Below are 25811 nucleotides of genomic sequence, written 5' to 3' on the forward strand. Positions count from 1 at the left end.
GGTATTCTAAGAGATGCTATGCTGAAGTATCTGAAGAAGAATAACCTCATGACCCAGTATCAGCATGGGTTTGCTAGGGACCGTTCCTGTCAGACTAATCTGATCAATTTCTATAAAGAGGTAAGTTCCGGACTTGACCAAGGACACGCAGTTGTCGAGGTGTATATAGACTTTTCAAAAGCTTTTGATACGGTGCCACACAAAAGATTGATACATAAAATGAGAATAATGGGGAAAGGGGAAAATATGTGTAAGTGGGTTAAGAGCTGGCTCAGGGATAGGAAACAAAGTGTGGTTATTAATGGAGCACACTCGGACTGGGTCACGGTTAGCAGTGGGGTACCACAGGGGTCAGTATTAGACCCACTTCTTTATAACATATTTATTAATGACCCTGTAGGGGGCATACAGAGTAGAATTTCAATATTTGCAGATGAAACTAATCTCTGCAGGGTAATCAATACAGGGGAGGACAATTTTATATTACAGGAGGATTTATGTAAACTAGAAGCTTGGGCTGATAAATGGCAAATTAGCTTTAATGGGGATAAATGTAAGGTCATACACTTGGGTAGAAGTAATAAGATGTATAACTATGTGCTTAATTCTAAAACTTTGGGCAAAACCGTCAATGAAAAAGATCTGGGTGTATGGGTGGATGACAAACTCACATTTAGTGGCCAGTGTAAGGTAGCTGCTACAAAGGCAAATAACATAATGGGATGCATTAAAAGAGGCATAGATGCTCATGAGGAGAACATAATTTTACCTCTATACAAGTCACTAGTTCGACCACACTTAGAATACTGTGCACAGTTCTGGTCTCCGGTGTATAAGAAATACATAGCTGAACTAGAGTGGGTGCAGAGAAGAGCGACCAAGATTATTAAAGGACTGGGGGGTCTGCAATACCAAGATAGATTATTACACTTGGGGCTATTTAGTTTGGAAAAACGAAGGCTAAGGGGTGATCTTATTTTAACTTATAAATATATGAGGGGACAGTACAAAGACCTTTCTAATGATCTTTTTACTCATAGACCTGAGTGTTAAGATCCCAATGGTAGAGGATCTCGGGGTTTTCAGCAAAGTCTGCAAACATAAAAAACCAGCTCATAGGGAGGTGGTAACTGAGCTGACCGCATACCTGATCCTAACCCACAACTAATAGCAGCCGGGGAACGTACCTACATTGGTTCTAGACGTCTCGCGCCAGCCGGAGAACTAACTAACCCTTTCAGAGAAAATCAGACCTCACTTGCCTCAAGAGAAAGGTACCCCAAAGTAAAGACACGCCCCCAACAAATAATAACGGTGAGGTAAGAAGAAAGGACAAACGTAAGTATGAACTAGATTCAGCAAAGAGAGGCCCACTATATAATAGCAGAAATATAGAAAGCGGACTTATGCGGTCAGCGAAAAACCCTACAAAAATATCCACGCTGAATATCCAAGAACCCCCGCACCGACTAACGGTGTGGGGGGAGAATATCAGCCCCCTTAGAGCTTCCAGCAAAATCAGGAATCACATTATGAACAAGCTGGACAAAAAACAAAACAATACAAATGAACAAAAATAAGAAAGCAGGACTTAGCTTATCTTGCAAAAATCAGGACCAGTAGACAGGAGCAACCAGACAAGGACTGATTACATTAATGCCAGGCAATGGACTAAGAATCCAGGAAGTTTAAATAGGAACACCCAGGGTCTAACGAACCAGGTGACTACCAACCTGGGGAAAGACAATCCAAGGCCATACCGCTAGTGACCACAAGAGGGAGCCAAAAAGTGTAGTTCACAACACCTGAGACAGGGACAAGGGGGCATCCTCTACATCTGGAGGCAAGAACGTTTAAGCATAATAATAGAAGCGGATTCTTTACTGTAAGAGCAGTGAGACTATGGAACTTTCTGCCTTATGATGTTGTAATGAGTGATTCACTACTAAATTTTAAGAGGGGACTGGATGCCTTTCTTGAAAAGTACAATGTTACAGGTTATATATACTAGATTCCTTGATAGGGCGTTGATCCAGGGAACTAGTCTGATTGCTGTATGTGGAGTCGGGAAGGAATTTTTTCCCCAATGTGGAGCTTACTCTTTGGCCGGCGTCACACTCAGCGTAGGGAAATATGGTCCGTATTTTACAGGCGTAATACGCAGAAATGATCCCAAAACAGTGTTCCGTATGTCATCCGTAGGCAGGGTGTGTCTGCATATTTTTTGCATGTTAACCTCCCTATGTAATCCGTATGGCACCCGTACTGCTTTTTTTTCACGCAACCTTACAAAATGGACATTTAACGATTTTGAGGCCTGAAAATAATTTAAATCATCAGCATAAATCCTATTTAAGGCCTCTACAACAGCTGAAACCCTCCCATATGGCCATTTTGTTGCTATGCTTGTGTAGGTGTTTTGGTGGTACTTGGGCAACATGTGTGATGTCCTGAAATTCACACCAACTCAGCAGTTTTATTTAATTGGGTCTTGTCAAGCCGCTTTGGCCAGCCATACCCCATGATAGCTGATCCGCGAAGGAAGAGAAGAAGAATGTGGGTGCATACACTTTGGGGCAACGCCTCACTAAAGGGCATTTTCACCAGCTATATTCTTCTCTGCGGACACATCCGGACAAATTCTTCCAGTACTGTCCCATGACAATACCCACCTTTGATATCTTGTTGGAGACAGTGCATCCAGAAATTACATATCAGGATACCAGGATGCTGAAATGCATATCTGCAGAGGAGCGTCTTCTCCTTACCTTATGGTATGTATTCACCATCCTCACGTACTGTATGTTGATGATGTTTTTTCCCTATTTTGATTTTCATAGCATCTTATTTAAATTATATTAATACATTTTGTATAAATCATATACAAATATGTATTAAATGTTAAATGTTAGTATCCAGTGTAATTATAGGAAGGTACACTGGTTTCCTGCCTTTTTTGATCCTCATTTTACTTTTGTTTACTAGGGTTTCTGTAAAGCATTGTAACATAGCTAATTTTTTGAATTATATTTTGCTTTCAGATTCCTGTCAACTGGATTATATTATGTGGAACTACATCTTGAATTTCTCATAGGGCGGTCCACTATTTCAAGCATTGTGCGTAATACATGTGTTCAAGTATGGGACAAACTACATGAACTTGTGATGCCGGAGCCCAAAATGGAAGATTGGCTGAAAATAGCCCGTGGCTTTTATGACTGTTGTCAATTTCCGCACTGTATTGGAGCACTGGATGGGAAACATATCAGGGTGCGTAAGCCGCCGAACTCGGGCACCCAATACTATAATTATAAGCAGTTTTTCTCTGTAGTTCTGTTAGCTGTAGTTGACAGGAACTACAGATTTATAATTGTAGAAATTGGGGCCTATGGGCGAACTGGAGACTCTAGAGTCTTCAATGCCTCCATTACGGGTCGGCGGCTACGTGAAAACCTGTTGGACCTCCCACCACCACGACAACTCCGAGGCTCCAATGCTGAAGCAGTCCCATATGTACTTGTGGCAGATGAGGCCTTCCAATTGACCAGGCATGTCATGAGGCCTTATCCCCGGTGCAACCTTGACCACCGGCGGCTTTTCTTTAATGTCAGACTTTCACGGGCACGGCGACTGCCGAGTGTGCCTTTGGCATTTGGCATCCAAATGGTGTGTTCTCCTGTCTGCCATTCAGCTGAGTGAGTCAAATGTAAATGAAGTCAAAAGCTTGTGTTGTTCTACACAACTTCACAAGAATTCATGAGTGCTCCTCAGTTGACAGTGTTGAAGGCATGTTGGCTAATGTGGGCAGGCCTACAACACAAGTCCTTCCTCCGCGGCGTCCCCTTTCTGGCATAAAATTTAGGGATATTTTTACAAATTATTTTGTTTCTCCTCAGGGAGCTACCCCCTGGCAAGATAATTCTGTTTCTTTGTTGTAGTTTTTTCACATATATCTATATATATTTTTTTTAAAAATGCATAAATTACTTAAATTTCTTAACTATCTGTGTTTCATTGACTTATGTAACAGATGTTTATCAACCGAGTAATTGAGTTTGATGTTGTAATGATTTGTCCAACAAACTGAAATTGACTTTTGACTATATTTTTTTATTGTAGCAAAAGCCTTTTTTGGTTTTTAATCACCATATTAATATCATATATATATATATATATATATATATATATATATATATATATATATATATATATATATATATATTTTTTTTTATTAAGAAAACAGGACATAACCCATTTTGGTATAAAAACAAAACAAAGTGCTATCACAGCAGAGTAAAAAAAAATATGTTTAGAAACAAAAATAATAATAATCTTTATTTATATAGCGCCAACATATTCAGCAGCGCTTTACAGTTTAACAGTTTCAAACACAACAGTCATAGGTAAAGGCCCCGTCTCACATAGCGATTTACCAACGATCACGACCAGCGATACGACCTGGCCGTGATCGTTGGTAAGTCGTTGTGTGGTCGCTGGGGAGCTGTCACACAGACAGCTCTCTCCAGCGACCAACGATCAGGGGAACGACTTCGGCATCATTGAAACTGTCTTCAACGATGCCGAAGTCCCCCTGCAGCACCCGGGTAACCAGGGTAAACATCGGGTTACTAAGCGCAGGGCCGCGCTTAGTAACCCGATGTTTACCCTGGTTACCAAAAAAAACAAACACTACATACTCACCATCTGATGTCCGTCAGGTCCCTTGCCGTCTGCTTCCTGCTCTGACTGAGTGCCGCCGTACAGTGAGAGCAGAGCGCAGCGGTGACGTCACTGCTGTGCTGCGCTCTCGCTGTACGGCCGGCAGTCAGTCAGAGCAGGAAGCAGACGGCAAGGGACCTGACGGACATCAGATGGTGAGTAGGTAGTGTTTGTTTTTTTTGGTAACCAGGGTAAACATCGGGTTACTAAGCACGGCCCTGCGCTTAGTAACCCGATGTTTACCCTGGTTACCAGTGAAGACATCGCTGGATCGGTGTCACACACACCGATTCAGCGATGTCAGCGGGACCTCAACGACCAAAAAAAGGTCCAGGCCATTCCGACACGACCAGCGATCTTGCAGCAGGGGCCTGGTCGCTGGTACGTGTCACACATAGCGAGATCGCTACTGAGGTCGCTGTTGCGTCACAAAACTTGTGACTCAGCAGCGATCTCGCTAGCGATCTCGCTATGTGAGACGGGGCCTTAACAACGTTAACAATACAGTAATAAAGCAAAATAAGACAATCCTGCTCATGAGAGCTTACAATCTACCATGAGGTGGGGCAGATACAAAGTACAGGTGTGTATTTAAAATGATGTTTTACAATGATGGTCCAGCCATCTTCAGGGGGTGGGGGGTATAATAAAAAAAAAAAGAATTATCATAAAACAATTCTCATTACAGATTTCTGTAAGTTGGTGGAGGTGATGGTAGAAGCTCAGGGTTCTAGTCAGGTGGCCTTTGTTGTGCCAATTGCCCATCATCCTGTGTGTATGATGTCTGTCCCTGCTCAAAATGATGCCCTTGCTCATATTGGCCAGTTGTGTATTGGCTATAATAAGGATTTTGAGTATGGCCCTCATGAGGTTGAAAATAAGGACTTGCATCATAACCCCCCCAATATGGCCAAGTCGTCCAAACCCAGGTTGAGACCAGCCTCCAGCACTGGGTCTGGACAAGTGGCCATATTGGGAAGGTTGATGGTATGATGGTATATGGTAATGTGCTGGCCTTGGTGGGTTTTGGGTGGGAAGGGGTAGAGGTGTAGGCACACGTGGAGGGGGTGCTTCAAATACTTGTTGAGCATGCACCTGTTGAGATGATGGAAGGCGCAGGACGTTACGTGCAGACAGTTGCCACCTCTCAATGAACTCAGATAATTCAAAGGGATCATTTGGTGGGGCATCTGCATCAATAAGTATTTGAAAACACCCTCTCACACGTAGCCTCACCTCACGGGGTATGGGACGGAGGTACCGAGCCAGGCACCTTGAATAGGCCTCCTCACCGTCATCCTGTGCAGCCCTGGCCAAATAATTAAGGACCCCAATGTCCACATTCCTGTGAGATTCAGCTCTCTCCTTCTGCGGCCACGGCGGGAAATGACAGCAGGCTGTGGGGGTGTCTCCAGTGGAACAGTTGGGCTGCTACTGTTTCCTGGATCATCCTGACTTCCTGGATGTGGTGCTGCTGCGGATGGTGGTGCAGCTTGTTGGCCAGTTGTTGCCGGATCTTGTGAACTGAAGATCTTGCAGGAGGGATGTCACTGGGAGGATGAGAAGATGGGCCAGCCACATCTTCTCCTTCCCTAACTGGATCTATCAGGGCCTCCATGTCTGAGCCGGTCTCCCTTTCAGTGAGGTTTGACTGTGTTCTGTTTGCTAAATATGAGAATAATTAATGATAAATTAAAATTTTATCTTTATAAAACATATGTGTAATTTTTCTTTATGTTTTTACTTATGGTCTCAGATCCATACTGGAATCTAAAAAGGAGAGTTGGTCAGGATAAATATATTTCCTTCTTTTTTTGCAGGCGATGCTGCCCCACTCCTGGCCCGTTGCTGCCTTTCTCGCCTATATTGGTCGCGTATGCTGCGCCATCGTCTCATAACATCTTCCACTGCAATGAAAGCGAAAAAAAATAATGTATAAGGCCATTGTGCACAGTGGTACCACAATGTGTCAGTGATATAACAGATTTTAGTGTGTCCTAGTAATCTGCATTTCTTAAAAAATATCAACATAATTATTGTAACCTCAAACAGCACAATACGATATAATGGAAAATACATAGAATTTCAGGCCATAAGGACAGGGTCCTCTCCCCTCTGTAGCAGTATGTCATTGGAAATTTGTTTAACCCCTTCCTGACATCCGACGTACTATCCCGTCGAGGTGGGGTGGGCCCGTATGACCGCCGACGGGATAGTACGTCCAGCGCGATCGGCGGCGCTCACGGGGGGAGCACGGCCGATCGCGGCCGGGTGTCAGCTGCCTATCGCAGCTGACATCCGGCACTATGTGCCAGGAGCGGTCACGGACTGCTCCCGGCACATTAACCCCCGGCACACCGCGATCAAACATGATCGCGATGTGCCGGCGGTGCAGGGAAGCATCGCGCAGGGAGGGGGCTCCCTGCGGGCTTCCCTGAGCCCCCCGCAGCAACGCGATGTGATCGCGTTGCTGCGAGGGTTTTACCTCCCTCCCTGCCTGCTCCAGACCCGGATCCAAGATGGCCGCGGATCCGGGTCCTGCAGGGAGGGAGGTGGCTTCACAGAAGCCTGCTCAGAGCAGGCACTGTGAAGCAGCCTGCACTTCTCTCAGATCAGTGATCTGTCAGAGTGCTATGCAAACTGGCAGATCACCGATCTGTATTGTCCCCCCCTGGGGCAAAGTAAAAAAGTAAAAAAAAATTTTTCCAAATGTGTAAAAAAAAAAAAAAAATTCCAAAATAATGAAAAAAAAAAAAAAATATTCCCATAAATACATTTCTTTATCTAAATAAAAAAAAAAACAATAAAAGTACACATATTTAGTATCGCCGCGTCTGTAACGACCCGACCTATAAAACTGGCCCACTAGTTAACCCCTTCAGTAAACACCGTAAGAAAAAAAAAAAAACCAGGCAAAAAACAACGCTTTATTATCATACCGCCAAACAAAAAGTGGAATAACACGCGATCAAAAAGACAGACATAAATAGCCATGGTACCGCTGAAAGCGTCATCTTGTCCCGCAAATAACGAGCCACCATACAGCATGATCAGCAAAAAAATAAAAAAGTTATAGTCCTGAGAATAAAGTGATGCAAAAATAATTATTTTTTCCATAAAATAGTTTTTATCGTATAAAAGCGCCAAAACATAAAAAAAATATATAGATGAGGTATCGCTGTAATCGTACTGACCCGAAGAATAAAACTGCTTTATCAATTTTACCAAACGCGGAACAGTATAAACGCCTCTCCCAAAAGAAATTCATGAATAGCTGGTTTTTGGTCATTCTGCCTCACAAAAATCGGAATAAAAAGCGATCAAAAAATGTGACGTGCCCAAAAAGTTACCAATAAAAACGTCAACTCGTCCCGCAAAAAACAAGACCTCACATGACTCTGTGGACCAAAATATGGAAAATTTATAGCTCTCAAAATGTGGTAACGCAAAAAATATTTTTTGCAATAAAAAGCGTCTTTCAGTGTGTGACGGCTGCCAATCATAAAAATCCGCTAAAAAACTCGCTATAAAAGTAAATCAAACCCCCCTTCATCACCCCCTTAGTTAGGGAAAAATAAAAAAAATGTATTTATTTCCATTTTCCCATTAGGGTTAGGGCTAGGGTTGGGGCTAGGGTTAAGGCTACAGTTAGGGTTGGGGCTAAAGTTAGGGTTAGGGTTGGGGCTAAAGTTACGGTTAGGGTTTAGATTACATTTACGGTTGGGAATAGGGTTGGGATTAGGGTTAGGGGTGTGTCAGGGTTAGAGGTGTGGTTAGGGTTACTGTTGGGATTAGGGTTAGGGGTGTGTTTGGATTAGGGTTTCAGTTATAATTGGGGGGTTTCCACTGTTTCGGCACATCAGGGGCTCTCCAAACGCGACATGGCGTCCGATCTCAATTCCAGCCAATTCTGCGTTGAAAAAGTAAAACAGTGCTCCTTCCCTTCCGAGCTCTCCCGTGTGCCCAAACAGGGGTTTACCCCAACATATGGGGTATCAGCGTACTCAGGACAAATAGGACAACAACCTTTGGGGTCCAATTTCTCCTGTTACCCCTGGGAAAATACAAAACTGGGGGCTAAAAAATAATTTTTGTGGGAAAAAAAAGGATTTTTTATTTTCACGGCTCTGCGTTATAAACTGTAGTGAAACACTTGGGGGTTCAAAGTTCTTACAACACATCTAGATAAGTTCCTTGGGGGGTCTAGTTTCCAAAATGGTGTCACTTGTGCAGGGCTTCTACTGTTTAGGTACATTAGGGGCTCTGCAAACGCAATGTGACGCCTGCAGACCATTCCATCTAAGTCTGCATTCCAAATGGCGCTCCTTCCCTTCCGAGCCCTCCCATGCATCCAAACGGTGGTTCCCCCCACATATGGGGTATCAGCGCACTCAGGACAAATTGGACAACAACTTTTGGGGTCCAATTTCTCCTGTTACCCTCGGGAAAATACAAAACTGGGGGTTGAAAAATAATTTTTGTGGGAAAAAAGTTTTGTTTTATTTTTACGGCTCTGCATTATAAACTTCTGTGAAGCCCTTGGTGGGTCAAAGCACTCACCACACATCTAGATAAGTTCCTTAGGGGGTCTACTTTCCAACATGGTGTCACTTGTGGGGGGTTTCTACTGTTTAGGTACATTAGGGGCTCTGCAAACGCAATGTGACGCCTGCAGACCATTCCATCTAAGTCTGCATTCCAAATGGCGCTCCTTCACTTCCGAGCCCTTCCATGCGTCCAAACGGTGGTTCACCCCCACATATGGGGTATCAGCGCACTCAGGACAAATTGGACAACAAATTTTGGGGTCCAATTTCTCCTGTTACCCTCGGGAAAATACAAAACTGGGGGCTGAAAAATAATTTTTGTGGGAAAAAATTTTTGTTTTATTTTTACGGCTCTGCATTATTAACTTCTGTGAAGCCCTTGGTGGGTCAAAGCGCTCAAAACACATCTAGATAAGTTCCTTAGGGGGTCTACTTTCCAAAATGGTGTCACTTGTGGGGGGTTTCAATGTTTAGGCACATCAGTGGCTCTCCAAACGCAACATGGCGTCCCATCTCAATTCCTGTCAATTTTGCATTGAAAAGTCAAACGGTGCTACTTCCCTTCCGAGCTCTCCCATGCGCCCAAACAGTGGTTTACCCCCACATATGGGGTATCAGCGTACTCAGGACAAATTGTACAACAACTTTTGGGGTCCAATTTCTACTTTCCAAAATGGTGTCACTTGTGGGGGGTTTCAATGTTTAGGCACATCAGGGGCTCCCCAAACGCAACATGGCGTCCCATCTCAATTCCAGTCAATTTTGCATTGAAAAGTCAAATGGCGCTCCTTCGCTTCTGAGCTCTGTCATGCGCCCAAACAGTGGTTTACCCCCACATATGGGGTATCGGCGTACTCAGGACAAATTGTACAACAACGTTTGGGGTCCATTTTCTCCTGTTACCCTTGGTAAAATAAAACAAATTGGAGCTGAAGTAAATTTTTTGTGAAAAAAAGTTAAATGTTCATTTTTATTTAAACATTCCAAAAATTCCTGTGAAGCACCAGAAGGGTTAATAAACTTCTTGAATGTGGTTTTGAGCACCTTGAGGGGTGCAGTTTTTAGAATGGTGTCACACTTGGGTATTTTCTATCATATAGACCCCTCAAAATGACTTCAAATGAGATGTGGTCCCTAAAAAAAAATGGTGTTGTAAAAATGAGAAATTGCTGGTCAACTTTTAACCCTTATAACTCCCTAACAAAAAAAAATTTTGGTTCCAAAATTGTGCTGATGTAAAGTAGACATGTGGGAAATGTTACTTATTAAGTATTTTGTGTGACATATCTCTGTGATTTAAGGGCATAAAAATTCAAAGTTGGAAAATTGCAAAATTTTCAAAATTTTCGCCAAATTTCCATTTTTTTTGCAACTAAACGCAGGTAATATCAAAGAAATTTTACCACTGTCATGAAGTACAATATGTCACGAGAAAACAATGTCAGAATCGCCAAGATCCGTTGAAGCGTTCCAGAGTTATAACCTCATAAAGGGACAGTGGTCAGAATTGTAAAAATTGGCCCGGTCATTAACGTGCAAACCACCCTTGGGGGTGAAGGGGTTAATGTAAACGACACCTATAAAGCTCTGTAACCCCTTTCTCATGTCCAGCACCATGTAATTAACCCCTTCATGACCTTGGGATTTTCCGTTTTTCCGTGTTAGCTTTTTTAGCTCCCCTCATTCTCAGAGCCATAACTTTTTTATTTTTCCGTCAATTTGGCCATGTGAGGGCTTATTTTTTGCGGGACGAGTTGTACTTTTGAACTACATCATTGGTTTTACCATGTCATGTACTAGAAAACGGGAAAAAAATTCCAAGTGCGGTGAAATTGCAAAAAAAGTGCAATCCCACGCTTGTTTTTTGTTTGGCTGTTTGGCTAGGTTTACTAAATGCTAAAACTGACTTACTTATCTGCCTCTGGACCTCACGTGGCCACTGCTCATATTCTGGAAAAAGGATCCCACATACTGTATGCTTCTCCATGCCGCCTCTTTTCTGGCCCGGTTGGAACAATGGTCATCTCTCCCATATTTCTGGCTTCTCTTGCACCAGGACCAGCAGCATTTCGACATTAATAATATTGGCCATGATGCAGGAGACTCCGTGGAGGCGTGCGGCAGACTTCCAGGATGTCTGTCTGGCTTTTTCAGCTAATTTGCATGTCTAAGCTTGGCATATTTCCTGTCACCTGCTGAACTCTTGCGTATTTTACGCAAGTCACACTGTTGGTCCGTGTGTAATCCGTATTTTTTGCGCACCCATAGACTTTCATTGGCAGATTTTTTGCGCAATACGCTGACAAACGCAGCATGCTGCTACTTTCTACGCCCGTAAAATACGGATGTGTAATATACGCCAAATTAGAGCTGCCCCATAGAGATTCATTGGTCCATGTGCAATGCGTTGTTTTTGCGCCTCGCATATGTCTGTAAAACTCTCTAGTGTGACGCCTTTGCAACATGGGTTTTTTTTTGCCTTCCTGTGGATCCACATGTTAGGGCATATTAGGTTAGGCAATGGGTTGAACTAGATGGACTTAAAGTCTTACTTAATTAATAACTAAATGTTCAGGTTAGGAGAGCCACTGATGGACCATCAATTGGGACCTGAGCGCAGATCATGCATTACAATCTTGTGAACTTGGCATTAAAGGGAGTCTTTAGAGACTAGGGGAGGCCACAGTGGTAATAAAGAGTATCTATACACTGGATAACTTGTTCAGTTTCATTGAACTATTTAAGCAATGCATTCATTTGAATTGAAACTGGTTATTGTTTAATTTTTGCTCTGATGGCACTGAAAGTCATATTTTCACAGAGTTTAACCCCTTCAAAACCTTGCCCTTTTCCGTTTTTGCGTTCTCGTTTCTCGCTCCCCTCCTTCCCAGAGCCATAACTTTTTTACTTTTCCGTCAATATAGCCATATGAGGGCTTGTTTTTTTGCGGGACAAGTTGCACTTTTGAATGACATCATTGGTTTTAGCATGTCGTGTACTAGAAAACGGGAAAAAAATTCAAGTGTGGTGAAATTGCAAAAAAAGTGCAATCCCACACTTGTTTTTTGTTTGGCTTTTTGGCTAGGTTTACTAAATGCTAAAACTGACCTGCCATTACGATTCTCCAGGTCATTATGAGTTCATAGACACAAAATATGTCTAGGTTATGTTTTATCTAAGTGGTAAAAAAAAATTCCAAACTTTGTTAAAAAAAAAAATTGAGCAATTTTCCGATACCCGTAGCGTCTCCATTTTTTCGGGATCTGGGGTCAGGTGAGGGCTAATTTTTCTGTGCCAAGCTGATGTTTTTAATGATGCCATTTTGGTGCAGATACATTCTTTTGATCACCCGTTATTGCATTTTAATACAATGTCGCGGCGACCAAAAAAAGTAATTCTTGCGTTTCGAATTTTTTTCTCACTAGGCTGTTTAGCGATCAGGTTAATCCTTTTTTTTATTGATAGATTGGGCGATTCTGAACGCGGCGATACCAAATGTGTAGGTTTGGTTTTTTTTTTATGTTTTATTTTGAATGGGGCGAAAGGAGGGTGATTTAAACTTTTATATTTTTTTTATTTTTTTCATATTTATTTAGACTTTTGTTTTTTACTTTTGCCATGCTTCAATAGCCTCCATGGGAGGCTAGAAGCTGGTATAGTCTGATTGGCTCTGCTACATAGCAGCGATCATCAGATCGCTCCTATGTAGCTGAATTACAGGCTTGCTATGAGTGCCGACCACAGGGTGGCACTCATAGCAATCCGGCATCAGTAACCATAGAGGTCTCACGGAGACCTCTGGTTACTATGTCGACGCATCGCTGACCCGGTTAAATGCCGCTGTCAGCATTTGACAGTGGCATTTAACTAGTTAATAGCGGCGGGTGAATCGTGATTTCACCCGCCTCTATTGCGGGCACATGTCAGCTGTTCAAAACTGCTTTGATGCAGGCTCACCGCTAGAGCCCACATCAAAGCATGGGACCCGACCTCTGCCGTAATAGTACGGCGGAGGTCGAGTAGGGGTTAAAGGGAATGTCTCATAAAAAAATCCATTGTTTAAATCAGTTTTTTGTATTTAAAATGTGTTTTTCCTTTCACTTGTTTTTATTTATTAATTTTTGTCATTTTTCCATATTATCTGCTGTATATTAAACAGAAAAATCTGGAAAAAAATCAGAAATCTAGCAATTTTTACACATGCCAATAGACCTTATATTAGAGTAATACTTCCTATTCTGCATAGATTATTATATAATTATTTATCAATGGTCTCATTGTCTTTACGGACCGGATTTCAATGAAAGGTGAGACCTTGCATGTGACTGCTAAAAACAAAAATCCTATTGACCTGTGAAAAAGTTGTAAACATTTTTAAGCAAGAAAATCCTTTTGCATTGTTATAATTAGCTGCAAAAGCACCCTTTTAGCTAAAACATACAGTTCTGAAATTCCAACAGTTCCAATGAAAGGTAAGTTATCAAGTGTTACATTCTGCAACTGCAAAAGGAAACTATAATAATTGGAGCCACTTCATATCTTTACAAGAAGCCAGAACAAAAGAACATTGAAAAAGAATTGGCAACTTAAACAATTTTGTAAGGAAGTTAAATATATATGGACTCCATTGTTTAAAATTTAGTTGCAATCATAATTAAGCAAACAGTCAAATGTAGCAACTAAGAAAAATTTAAAGTTTTAATGAAAAAAGTAAAAAGATAGGGGATCACAGGAAATTAAATTGTTTCATGCACAATTAACAACTGTACAAAATTTTAACAAATAGTGAATTAATAATAAAATATTATTAGAGAATACTTGAGAAGACAACGAAGGATGGAGGCGTGGCAGAAAGCGAAATCGCCAGGAGTGAAGTGTGACACAGTGGACTTATCAGAAATCCAGAAAAGAAAGAAGTGGAGCAAAACCTGCAGGAAGTGCATAGTAAGTGAGCAACCAGCACCATTTTCTCAGAAGAGCATGTGGAGGAAAGATTTTATGAGAGGGGTCTTGGCGAAGGTTGCTGATACTGATTAAGAGGCAGTTAAACAAGTTGAAGCCAGGGGTGGAATGAAGTGGTCAGCGGTCCTGTACAAGGATTCAAAGCAGGAGGGTGTGATATGGGTAGAAATTTCCAGCATCGGCGACAAAAGCCTGGAAGGCAGTGGGACAAGGCCATGGAGAGGAAACACAGACAACACTGTTGGTCTCTGAGTACCACATCTACTGCTGGAGTGATCAGAGTGTGCCAGAGGAGGCATGAATGGGGATTGATAAGGCTGAAAACCCAAGCTATGGTGAGTTTGGGGGGATCCCCGCAGTCTGAGAGCCGAGAGGCCCTAAGAGAGAAGACAGAAAGTTGCCATAGGCAGAAATACCTCTGCAATTTCCCCAAGTTGGCTGAATAGCTGTCATGTCGGACGCTATTCACACTAGGGCGTCTGACAGACAGCGGTAATTCCACATTCGTCCACTATAGGCTCAGTGGTGCTAGATTTTTATCCAGGTTGTCCAGGGTTAATCTAGCTGGTACTCGGGTTGGAGGCTGGGTCACGCCCACGGCCTTTAAATAGTATTGCTGGACTTTGGGCATCGCTGATTATAGCTTGTGTCTTGTGCCTGGTGATCTTGGTCCGGAGTGGTGGTCTTGGAGAAAAAATATCGTATCTGGTGGTGTATTATCCTTTGTTATATTTCTCCTTCCTATATTTGTATTTGTTTTGCCCTGGGCACATTATTGTGTTTTCCTGTGTGTCTGCGGCGTGGTGCGTTTTTTAGTTTTCCCTGTCTGTGCTTTCTGTGGGGGTTGGTGTGTGGTCTATTCACTGGGTGGCGGGTGGTAGTTTCAGCATAGGGCTGAAACAGGAGTCAGGGCCAGGCCTGGCGGCCCAGACAAGCACACCATTAGTGTAAATTCTGGGAGAGGGACAGACAGGGTTTTCCCTAGTCTGAGGGATATCGCAGGGGCCCGGATAACCAGCCTTAGCCTACCTAGTCTCCCCGTGACATTATAATCGGCCCCAAAATTTTGTATTCCATGGATCCCATGACTTCCATAACCCGCCAGTTGGAGGCGCTGTCCTTACAGGTCACTGAGTTGAAGGGGGCAGTTCAGCAACAGGGTCTACTAGTATCTAATGTGCAAGCTGAAACTGCAGGTAGAGTTGCAGAGCCAAAGATCCCTTTACCTGAGAGGTTTGCTGGGGAACGCAGTAAATTTGTTATTTTTCGTGAAGCTTGCAAATTATATTTTCGTATGCGCCCGATCTCCTCAGGTAATGAGGCTCAGCGTGCGGGCCTGGTGTTGTCATTACTGAACGGAGACCCCCAAGCTTGGGCATTTTCTTTACCATCTGATTCAGCTGCATTTAACTCAGTGGAGAGTTTTTTTTTCTGCTCTTGGGCTCATTTATGATGATCCTGACAGAATGGCTCTAGAAGAATCTAAAATACGCGCTCTCCGCCAGGGGGAGCGAATGGCGGAGGATTACTGTTCTGAATTTCGCCGCTGGGCCGTGGACACACAATGGAATGACCCTGCACTGCAGAGTCAGTTTGTTCATGGGGTTTCTCTAGAGTCTGCTATGAGTCTTGCTATCCGCATTGATCGCCGTTTGCATCAGGGGCGCAAGAGACGCCACCTAAGGGGGAGGGCATAGGTGCACGTGAGGTTGCTGCAGGTGAGCCAACGGAGCCTATGCAAATCACAGGGGTGTCACATCATCGAGTCCCCTCGCTCAGGAAGCAGTGAGCCTGTTTTTGCTGTGGTAAAAATGGGCATTATGTAAATGCTTGTCCTCTGTTATCTAAGAAAAGTGCAACGGCGGAAAACTACTAAGCTCAGAGGGTGTGGAAGAGGCCAATCTGAGCTTATGCATATCTTACATGGTGGTCTCTCAATGTATGCTCCCTGCCAGGGTTATGGTCGCTGGCAGAGAGCTGCCAATCACTGTTTTTGTGGATAGTGGTTCAGCCAATAATCTCATTGATGAGGAGTTTGCGCGCACAGCCGGGTTCAGGATCGAAAAACTGCCTCATCCTATCCGGGTGGTCACGATCAATGCCACTCCTCTACCACAGAGGGAGATTACTGAGTTTTTGGCTGAGGTGAAACTCCACATTGGTGTCCTACATTTTGAGCAGGTTACATGTAGGGTGTTCAGTAATCTTCCTGCACAAATGGTTCTGGGTTTTCCATGGTTATCTATGCACAACCCGGTGATTGACTGGAAAACCCAGGACATAATCCAGTGGAGCGGATTCTGCCAGGAGAATTGCCTGGCCACATGTGTGTCCGCTGTGACTCCTAGCATTCCTGAGTCACTGCTGGATTTCGGGGATGTGTTCTCTGAGAAGGGTTGCTGAGAATTGCCACCACATCGACCCTATGACTGTACTATTAGGTTAAAACCAGGGGCCAAATTGCCGAAAGCAAGGATGTTTAACTTTTCTGGTCCTGAGAGGCAAGCTTTAAAAGACTACATTGCTGAGAGTCTGAGCAAAGGGCACATCAGGCCTTCGTCCTCGCCTGTGGCAGCGGGGTTCTTCTTCATTAAGAAGAAAGATGGCAGATTACGCCTGTGTCTGGATTTCAGGGACTTAAACCAGATTACGGTTCGTGATCCATACCTTATGCCGCTGATACCTGATTTGTTCAACCAGGTGGCTGGTGCTAAGTGGTTCTCCAAGCTTGACCTCAGGGGGCGTACAACCTCATAAGAGTCCGTCAAGGGGATGAGTGGAAGACAGCTTTAATATTCCTGAGGGTCATTTTGAAAATTTGGTGATGCCATTTGGGTTGACAAACGCGCCTGCTGTATTTCAACATTTCATAAATGATGTGTTCTCGCATGTCCTGGGGAAATTCGTTATTGTGTACCTAGATGACATTCTCATTTATTCATGCGACTGTGATACTCATTTAGAGCATGTTAGGCAGGTGTTACAGCTACTCAGAGAGAATAAGCTCTATGCAAAACTTGAGAAGTGTGTATTTTCGGTTCAGGAGTTGCCTTTCTTGGGTTATATTGTGCCTGATTCAGGGTTTAAAATGGACACCGCTAAGGTGCAAGCGTTGCTGCGTTGGGAGCGGCCTGATAACCTAAAAGCGCTCCAGTGGTTCCTTGGGTTTTCTAACTATTATAGAAAGTTTATCAAAAAATTTTCTATCATTGCTAAACCGCTCACTGACATGACGAAAAATGGTACCAATTTCTCCGCCTGGTCTGAGGCTGCTGTGCGTGCATTTGAATTCCTGAAGAACAGTTTTGCTTTGGCTCCCATTCTGGTGCAACCGGACGTATCGAAACCATTTACCGTGGAAGTCGATGCGTCTGAGGTTGGAGTGGGGGCGGTGCTGTCACAAGGCTCATCCTTGGGCGAGTTGCGTCCATGCGCCTACTTTTCCAAGAAGCTGTCGCCCGCCGAACAAAACTACGATATCGGCAACAGGGAGTTGTTGGCTATCAAGTTGGCTTTTGAGGAATGGTGACACTTCTTGGAGGGGTTGGTCCACCAGGTTACAGTTATCACCGATCATAAAAATCTGCTTTATTTAGCATCAGCCAAGCGTTGGTCCCCAGGCAGGCTCGCTGGGCATTTTTTTTTCACGCTATTCAACTTTTTTGTTACTTACCGACCGGGGTCTAAGAACACTAAGGCGGATGCTTTGTCCAGGTGTTTTCCGGGAGGTGAACCTCGGGAAGATCCGGTACCCATCCTCCAAAAGGGTGTAGTGGTCTCGGCTCTCACGACCGAGGTTGAGGCTGAGATTGCCGAGGCTAAGGAGGAGGTACCACCAGAGCTTCCCATTAACAAATCGTTTGTACCACTTCATCTTCGCCTAAAGGTGTTATGTGAGCATCATGATGCTGTCCTGGCTGGCCACCCAGGGGTTAGGGGTACCTTGGAGTTGGTGTTGCGTCAGTTTTGGTGGCCCAAAATCCGACAGGACGTGGTCTCGTATGTGTCAGCGTGCACCACGTGCGCTAGGGCTAAGACACCCCGCTCCAGTCCTGCTGGCACACTATATCCTCTCGGGGTACCCAGTAGGCCATGGACAGAGATCTCCATGGATTTTATTACAGACTTGCCCTCCTCAGCTGGGAACACGGTCATCCTGGTGGTTGTTGATCGGTTCTCAAAGATGTCACACTTTGTGTCCTTGCCTTCGTTGCCTAACGCGAAGACTCTGGCTCAGGTATTTGTTCAGGAGGTGGTCAGACTTCACGGGGTCCCGTCTGACATCGTGTCTGATAGGGGTACTCAGTTTGTGGCAAAATTTTGGAAAGCATTTTGCTCACGGTTGGGGATCAAGTTGTCGCATTCTTCGGCGTTTCATCCTCAGTCAAATGGTCAGACCGAGCGTATGAACCAGAATTTGGAGCGGTATTTACGCTGCTTTGGGTCTGACAATCAGGAGGAGTGGTCGACGTTCCTTCCTTTGGCGGAGTTTGCCATAAACAATCACCGTCAGGAATCATCTGGGGATTCCCCGTTCTTTTGTGTTTACGGGCACCATCCTCAGTTTTGTACTCTGCATCAGGGGGGCTCTGCTGACGTCCAGTGTGGGACATCATGTTATAGTGTCAGTAAGCCACCTCCCTGTAGGACCCGGAAAGAGCCCCGCAGCCATCTTGGATCCGGGGCCTGCAGGGAGGAGGACGGAGGAGACGCTCGGAGCAACATGATCACATCGCATTGCTCCTAGGGTCTCAGGGAAGAACGCAGGGAGCCCCCTCCCTGTGTGATGCTTCCCTATGCCACCGGAATGGATCACAGTGTTCCGGGAGTTAATGCGCCAGGAGCGGTCCATGACAGCTGCTGGCACATGGTGCCGGATATCAGCTGTGATAGCCAGCTGACACCCGACTGCGCTCCCACGCCATCGGTAGTCATACGGGCCCATACCGCCTCGACGGGATAGTATGTCTAATGTCAGAAAGGGTTTAAAGCAGGGGTGGGGAACCTTTTCCAGCCGGGGGCCATTTGGAAATTTCTACCATCATTCGTGGGCCGCACAAAAATGATCACCTTGAAAATTACCTCGGTATATTTAGTCAAACAATTAATTACAGTAACTCACCCTTAATATGACGTCTGGAGCTGCTTCTCTTTGGTGCAGCCGTGATGTTAGGTGATACTGATCATGTTGCTTCTCATAGCTGCTTTTCCAGGTTTGTGTCAGCCAGGAGAGCAGTCATTTTTTTGTCATAAGTTTTGTCAATCATATACATCACATACGAGATGATGGGACTACTGTATATACATCACATAGGAGACGCCGAGAAAGCTGTATATACATCACATAGAAGGCGCTGAGACTGCTGTATCTATAACACATAGAGGACATTGAGACAGCTGTATATACATTACATAGGAGACTCAGGGACTGCTGTATGTATATCACATAGGAGACTCGGGGTCTGCTGTAAATACAGCACACAGGAGATGCTGGGACTGCTGTATATACATCACATAGGAAAAGCTGGGACTGCTGTATATACATCATATAGGAGATGCTGGGGCTGCTGTATATACATAACATATGAAACATTGAGACTGCTGTATATGCGTCACAGGAGACTCTGTTCATATAAATTAGAGGAGGGGCTGGGGAGGCATGGACATCATAGGAGATGCTGGGACATATTCATCAACAGGGAAGCTGGGGGAATAGACATCACTGGGGGCTATTTACAGCACTAGGGGCTATATACAAAAGACTCGCTACACTCATCAGGAGGGCGTTAAACCAGAAGAAGAGGGGACGGGAAGAAAAACATTAGACTCAAACATGAAGCCAGAAAAAATACTGATGAAGGATATGAGGTGTGGCAAAGAAGACCCAAGACAACATACTCGGAAGGGAGGTAAGAAAATTTCTAAAACAATCCACACAAAGGAGATTGGAACAAAACAAAATCCTCTAAAATGCATGCTCGCAAATGCCAGAAGCCTGACAAACAAGATGGAAGGACTAGAAGCAGAAATATCTACAGGTAGCTATAACATAGCGGGAATAACCAAGACATGGTTAGATGAAAGCTATGACTGGGCAGTAGTGTTGAGCATTCCGATACTGCAAGTATCGGGTATCGGCCGATACTTGCTGTATCGGAATTCCGATACCGAGATCCGATATTTTTGTGATATCGGGTATCGGTATCGAAACAACATTAATGTAAAAATGTGTAAAAGAGAGAATTAAAATAAAAAATATTGCTATACTCACCTCTCCGACGCAGCCTGCACCTTACCAAGGGAAGCGGCAGCGTTCTTTGTTTAAAATTCGCGCTTTTCTTTCCTTTACGTGAGTCCCGGCTTGTGATTGGTTGCGTGCCGCCCATGTGACCGGGACGCAACCAATCACAGCAAGCCGTGACGTAATATCAGGTCCTTCAGGATTTTAAAATTACGTTCCGGCGTTGTGATTGGTTGCGTCGCAGTCACATGGGCGACGCAACCAATCACAGCAAGCCGTGACGTAATTTCAGGTCCTTAAGGATTTTAAAATTACGTCCCGGCTTTGTGATTGGTTGCGTCGCAGTCACATGGGAGACGCAACCAATCACAAGCCGTGACGTCACGGGAGGCTGGACACGCGCGCATTTTAAAATGGGCGCGTGTCCAGCCTCCCGTGACGTCCCGGCTTGTGATTGGTTGCGCCGCGATCAACCAATCACAAGCCGGGAGGCTGGACACGCGCGCATTTTAAAATTTTAAAATGCGCGCGTGTCCAGCCTCCCGGCTTGTGATTGGTTGACCGCGGCGCAACCAATCACAAGCCGGGACGTCACGGGAGGCTGGACACGCGCCCATTTTAAAAAGCACGCGTGTCCAGCCTCCCGTGACGTCACGGCTTGTGATTGGTTAATGGCGGCCATGTTGCCGGGACGCGGACCAATCACAGCAAGCCGTGACGTAATTTCGTCACGGCTTGCTGTGATTGGTCCGCGTCCCGGCAACATGGCGCCGTGACCAATCATAAGCTGGGACGTCACTGGAGGCTGGACACGCGCGCTTTTTAAAATGGGCGCGTGTCCAGCCTCCCGTGACGTCCCGGCTTGTGATTGGTTAATGGCGGCCATGTTGCCGGGACGCGGACCAATCACAGCAAGCCGTGACGTAATTTTGTCACGGCTTGCTGTGATTGGTCCGCGTCCCGGCAACATGGCCGCCCTGACCAATCACAAGCCGGGACTTCACGTAACCAAGTAAAAGCGCGAATTTTAAACAAACAACGCTGCCGGTTCCCTCGCTGAGGTCCAGGCTGCGTCGGAGGGTGAGTATAGCGATATTTTTTATTTTAATTCTTTCTTTTACACATTTATATGGATCCCAGGGCCTGAAGGAGAGTTTCCTCTCCTTCAGACCCTGGGAACCATCAGGAATACCGTCCGATACTTGAGTCCCATTGACTTGTATTGGTATCGGGTATCGGTATCGGATTGGATCCGATACTTTGCCGGTATCGGCCGATACTTTCCGATATCGATACTTTCAAGTATCGGACGGTATCGCTCAACACTACTGGGCAGCTAACTTACAGGGTTACAGTCTGTTTAGAAAGGATCGTAAAAATCAGAGAGGAGGAGGGGTTTGTCCTTATGTAAAATCTTCTCTAAAGTCCACTTTAAGGGAGGATATTAGCAAAGCGAAGGAGGATGTCGAGTCCATATGGGTGAAAATACATGGAGGGAAAATAGTAACAAAATTCTCATTGGGGTCTGTTACAAACCACCAAATATAACAGAAATCATGGAAAGTCTACTAAGGCAGATCGATGAAGCTGTAACCCATAATGAGGTCCTTGTTATGGGGGACTTTAACTAAACAGATATTACTGTGAAATGGAGACCTGCAAAACCCATAAAGGCAACAGGTTTCTGCTAATAACCAAGAAAATGTGTCTTTCACAATTGGTGCAGAATCCAACCAGAGGAGCAGCACTTTCAGACCTAATACTATCTAATAGACCTAACAGAATAACAAATCTGCAGGTTGTCGGGAATCTGGGAAATAGCCACCACAATATTGTACAGTTTCACTTGTCTTTTCCTAGGGTGACTTGTCAGGGAGTCACAAAAACACTGAACTTTAGGAAGGCAAGTTTGATCAGCTTAGAGATACCCTAAGGCTATGTGCACACGATGCAGATTTAGGGCAGATTTAGTGCAGATCTGCAGCATTTTTTTCTGCTGCAGAAACGCTGCAGATCTGCACTGTGATGTACAGTACAATGTAAATCAATGTGAAAAAAAAGCTGTGCACATGGTGCAGAAAAATCAGGGCAGAAACGCTGCAGATTTCAAAGAAGTGCATGTCACTTCTTTTGTGCGTTTCTGCAGCGCTTCTGCACCCCTCCATTAATAGAAATACGCAGTGGTAAAGACTGCAGAAAATCCGCACAAAAAACTCACAAAAAACGCATCAAAACCGCGCAAAAAAAGCATCAAAAACACAGCTGCGGATTCTGCTAGGAGATGCATGCAGATTTTGTGCAGAAAATTCTGCACCCAAATCTGCAACGTGTGCACACAGCCTTAGGCCGGGGTCACACATGCGTGTTTTACGGACGTAAGAGCGCAGAAACTACGTCCGTAAAACTCGCAAAATAAACGGCACAATTATTCTCAATGGGGCTGCTCCTATCAGCCGTATATTACGGTTCAGTATTATACGGCTTTCTACGGCCGTACAAAATCACAGCATGCTGCGTTTGTCAGCGTATTGCGCAAAAAATTCGCCAATGAAAGTCCATGGGGCGCGAAAAATACTGATTCCACACGGACCAGCAGTGTGACTTGCGAGAAATACGCACCGGTGTTAGTGAAAAGTCGGTAATTCAATTGCCGGCTTTTCATTTCTCCTGCACAAACCCGACAGGATATGAGACATGGTTTACATACAGTAAACCATCTCATATCCCCTTTTTTTTTGCATATTCCACACTACTAATGTTAGTAGTGTGTATGTGCAAAATTTCAGCGCTGTAGCTGCTAAAATAAAGGGTTAAATGGCGGAAAAAATTGGCGTGGGCTCCCGCGCAATTTTCTCCGCCAGAATGGTAAAGCCAGTGACTGAGGGCAGATATTAATAGCCAGGAGAGGGTCCATGGTCATTGGCCCCCCCGTGGCTAAAAACATCTGCCCCCAGCCACCCCAGAAAAGGCACATCTGGAAGATGCGCCTATTCTGGCACTTGGCCACTCTCTTCCCACTCCCTGTAGCGGTGGGATATGGGGTAATGAAGGGTTAATGCCACCTTGCTATTGTAAGGTGACATTAAGCCAGATTAATAATGGAGAGGCGTCAATTATGACACCTATCCATTATTAATCCAATTGTTTGAAAGGGTTAAGAAACACACACACATGATTTAAAAGTATTTTAATGAAATAAACACAGCGGTTGTTTTAATATTTTATTGCGCTCTCAATCCATTTGCAGGCCCTCGCTTGGCAAAATAATAAACGCACAAGATACATACCCTCAGCTGAACCGGCACGTCCCACGATGTAATCCATCTGAAGGGGTTAAAATAATTTACAAGCAGGAGCCCTGCTAATGCAGCGGTGTGCTCGTGCTTGTAATTCCCCGGCGAATGAATGAAATGTAGGTCATTGACCTACATTTCCTTCAGTCGCGGTGATGCGCCCCCTGGTGGATGTCCTCATATGACCTGGAGCGTGGGAAAAAGTTCCCAGGCTGCAGTTCATGAGAACATCCAGCAGGGGCGCATCACCGCAACTCAATGTAAGTACAGATCCAGCTTTCCTTTCAGCACCCGGGGATTACAGGCACGAGCGAGTGGTTTATCGCAGCTCGTGTCTGTAATATTAGTTAACCCCTTCAGATGGATTACCTCGTGGGACGTGATCGGACATCAGAAGGTATGTATATTGTGCGTTTATTATTTTGCCAAGCGAGGGCCTGCAAATGGATTGAGAGAGCAATAAAATATTAAAACAACCACTGTGTTTATTTCATTAAAATACTTTTAAATCATGTGTGTGTGTGTGTTTTTTAACCCTTTCAAACAATTGGATTAATAATGGATAGGTGTCAAAATTGACGCCTCTCCATTATTAATCTGGCTTAATTTCACCTTACAATAGCAAGGTGGCATTAACCCTTCATTACCCCATATCCCACCTCTACAGGGAGTGGGAAGAGAGTGGCCAAGTGCCAGAATAGGCGCATCTTCCAGATGTGCCTTTTCTGGGGTGGCTGGGGGCAGATGTTTTTAGCCACTTTCTTCTCCACGGTATTCACGGTGGAAAATTAAAAGCTAGGTGAAATGCAGAGAGACAAAGAAAACCCTTTATTATGGGTCAGCAATCTAACCCAAAAAGAGGTGCGAAACCGGCTAAATAAGATTAAAATAGATAAATCTCCGGGTCCGGGTGTCATACACCCACGAGTACTGAGAGAACTAAGTAATGTAATAGACAAGCCATTATTTCTTATATTTAGGGACTCTATAGCGACGGGGTCTGTTCTACAGAACTGGTGCATAGCAAATGTGGTAATAATATTAAAAAAGGGCTCTAAAAGTGAACCTGGAAATTATAGGCCAGTAAGTCTAACCTCTATTGTTAGTAAAATATTTGAAGGGTTTCTAAGGGATGTTATTCTGGATTATCTCAATGAGAATAACTGCTTAACTCCATATCAGCATGGGTTTATGAGGAATCGCTCCTGTCAAACCAATCTAATCAGTTTTTATGAAGAGGTAAGCTATAGACTGGACCAAGCTGAGTCATTAGATGTGATATATCTTGATTTTTCCAAACCGTTTGATACCGTGCCACACGAGAGGTTGGTACACAAAATGGGAATGCTGGGTCTGGGGGAAAATGTGTGTAAATGGGTAAGTAATTGGCTTAGTGATAGAAAGCAGAGGGTGGTTATAAATGGTATATTCTCTAACTGGCTCATTGTGACTGGTGGGGTACTGCAGGGGTCAGTGACCTATTCTTTTCAGCATATTTATTAATGATCTGGCAGAAGGTTTACACTGTAAAATATCGGGATTTGCAGAAGATACAAAACTATGTAAAGCAGTCAATACAAGAGAAGATAGTATTCTGTTACAGATGGATCTGGATAAGTTGGAAACTTGGGCCGAGGGGTGGCAGATGCGGTTTAACAATGATAAATGTAAAGTTATACACATGGGAAGAAGGAATCAATATAATCATTACACACTGAATGGGAAACAACTGGGTAAATCTGACATGGAGAAGGACTTGGGGATACTAGTTAATGATAAACTTACCTGGAGCAGCCAGTGTCAGGCAGCAGCTGCCAAGGCAAAAAGGATCATGGGGTGCATTAAAAGAGGTCTGGATACACATGATGAGAGCATTATACTGCCTCTGTACAAATCCCTGGTTAGACTGCACATGGAGTACTGTCACAGTTTTGGGCACCGGTGCTCAGGAAGGATATAATGAAACTAGAGCGAGTACAAAGTAGAGCAACGAAATTAATAAAGGGGATGGGGAAACTACAATACCCAGAGAGATTAGCAAAATTAGGA

Source organism: Ranitomeya variabilis, chromosome 2 (genome assembly GCF_051348905.1).
Source record: "Ranitomeya variabilis isolate aRanVar5 chromosome 2, aRanVar5.hap1, whole genome shotgun sequence".
In the NCBI taxonomy this organism is placed as follows: Eukaryota; Metazoa; Chordata; class Amphibia; order Anura; family Dendrobatidae; genus Ranitomeya; species Ranitomeya variabilis.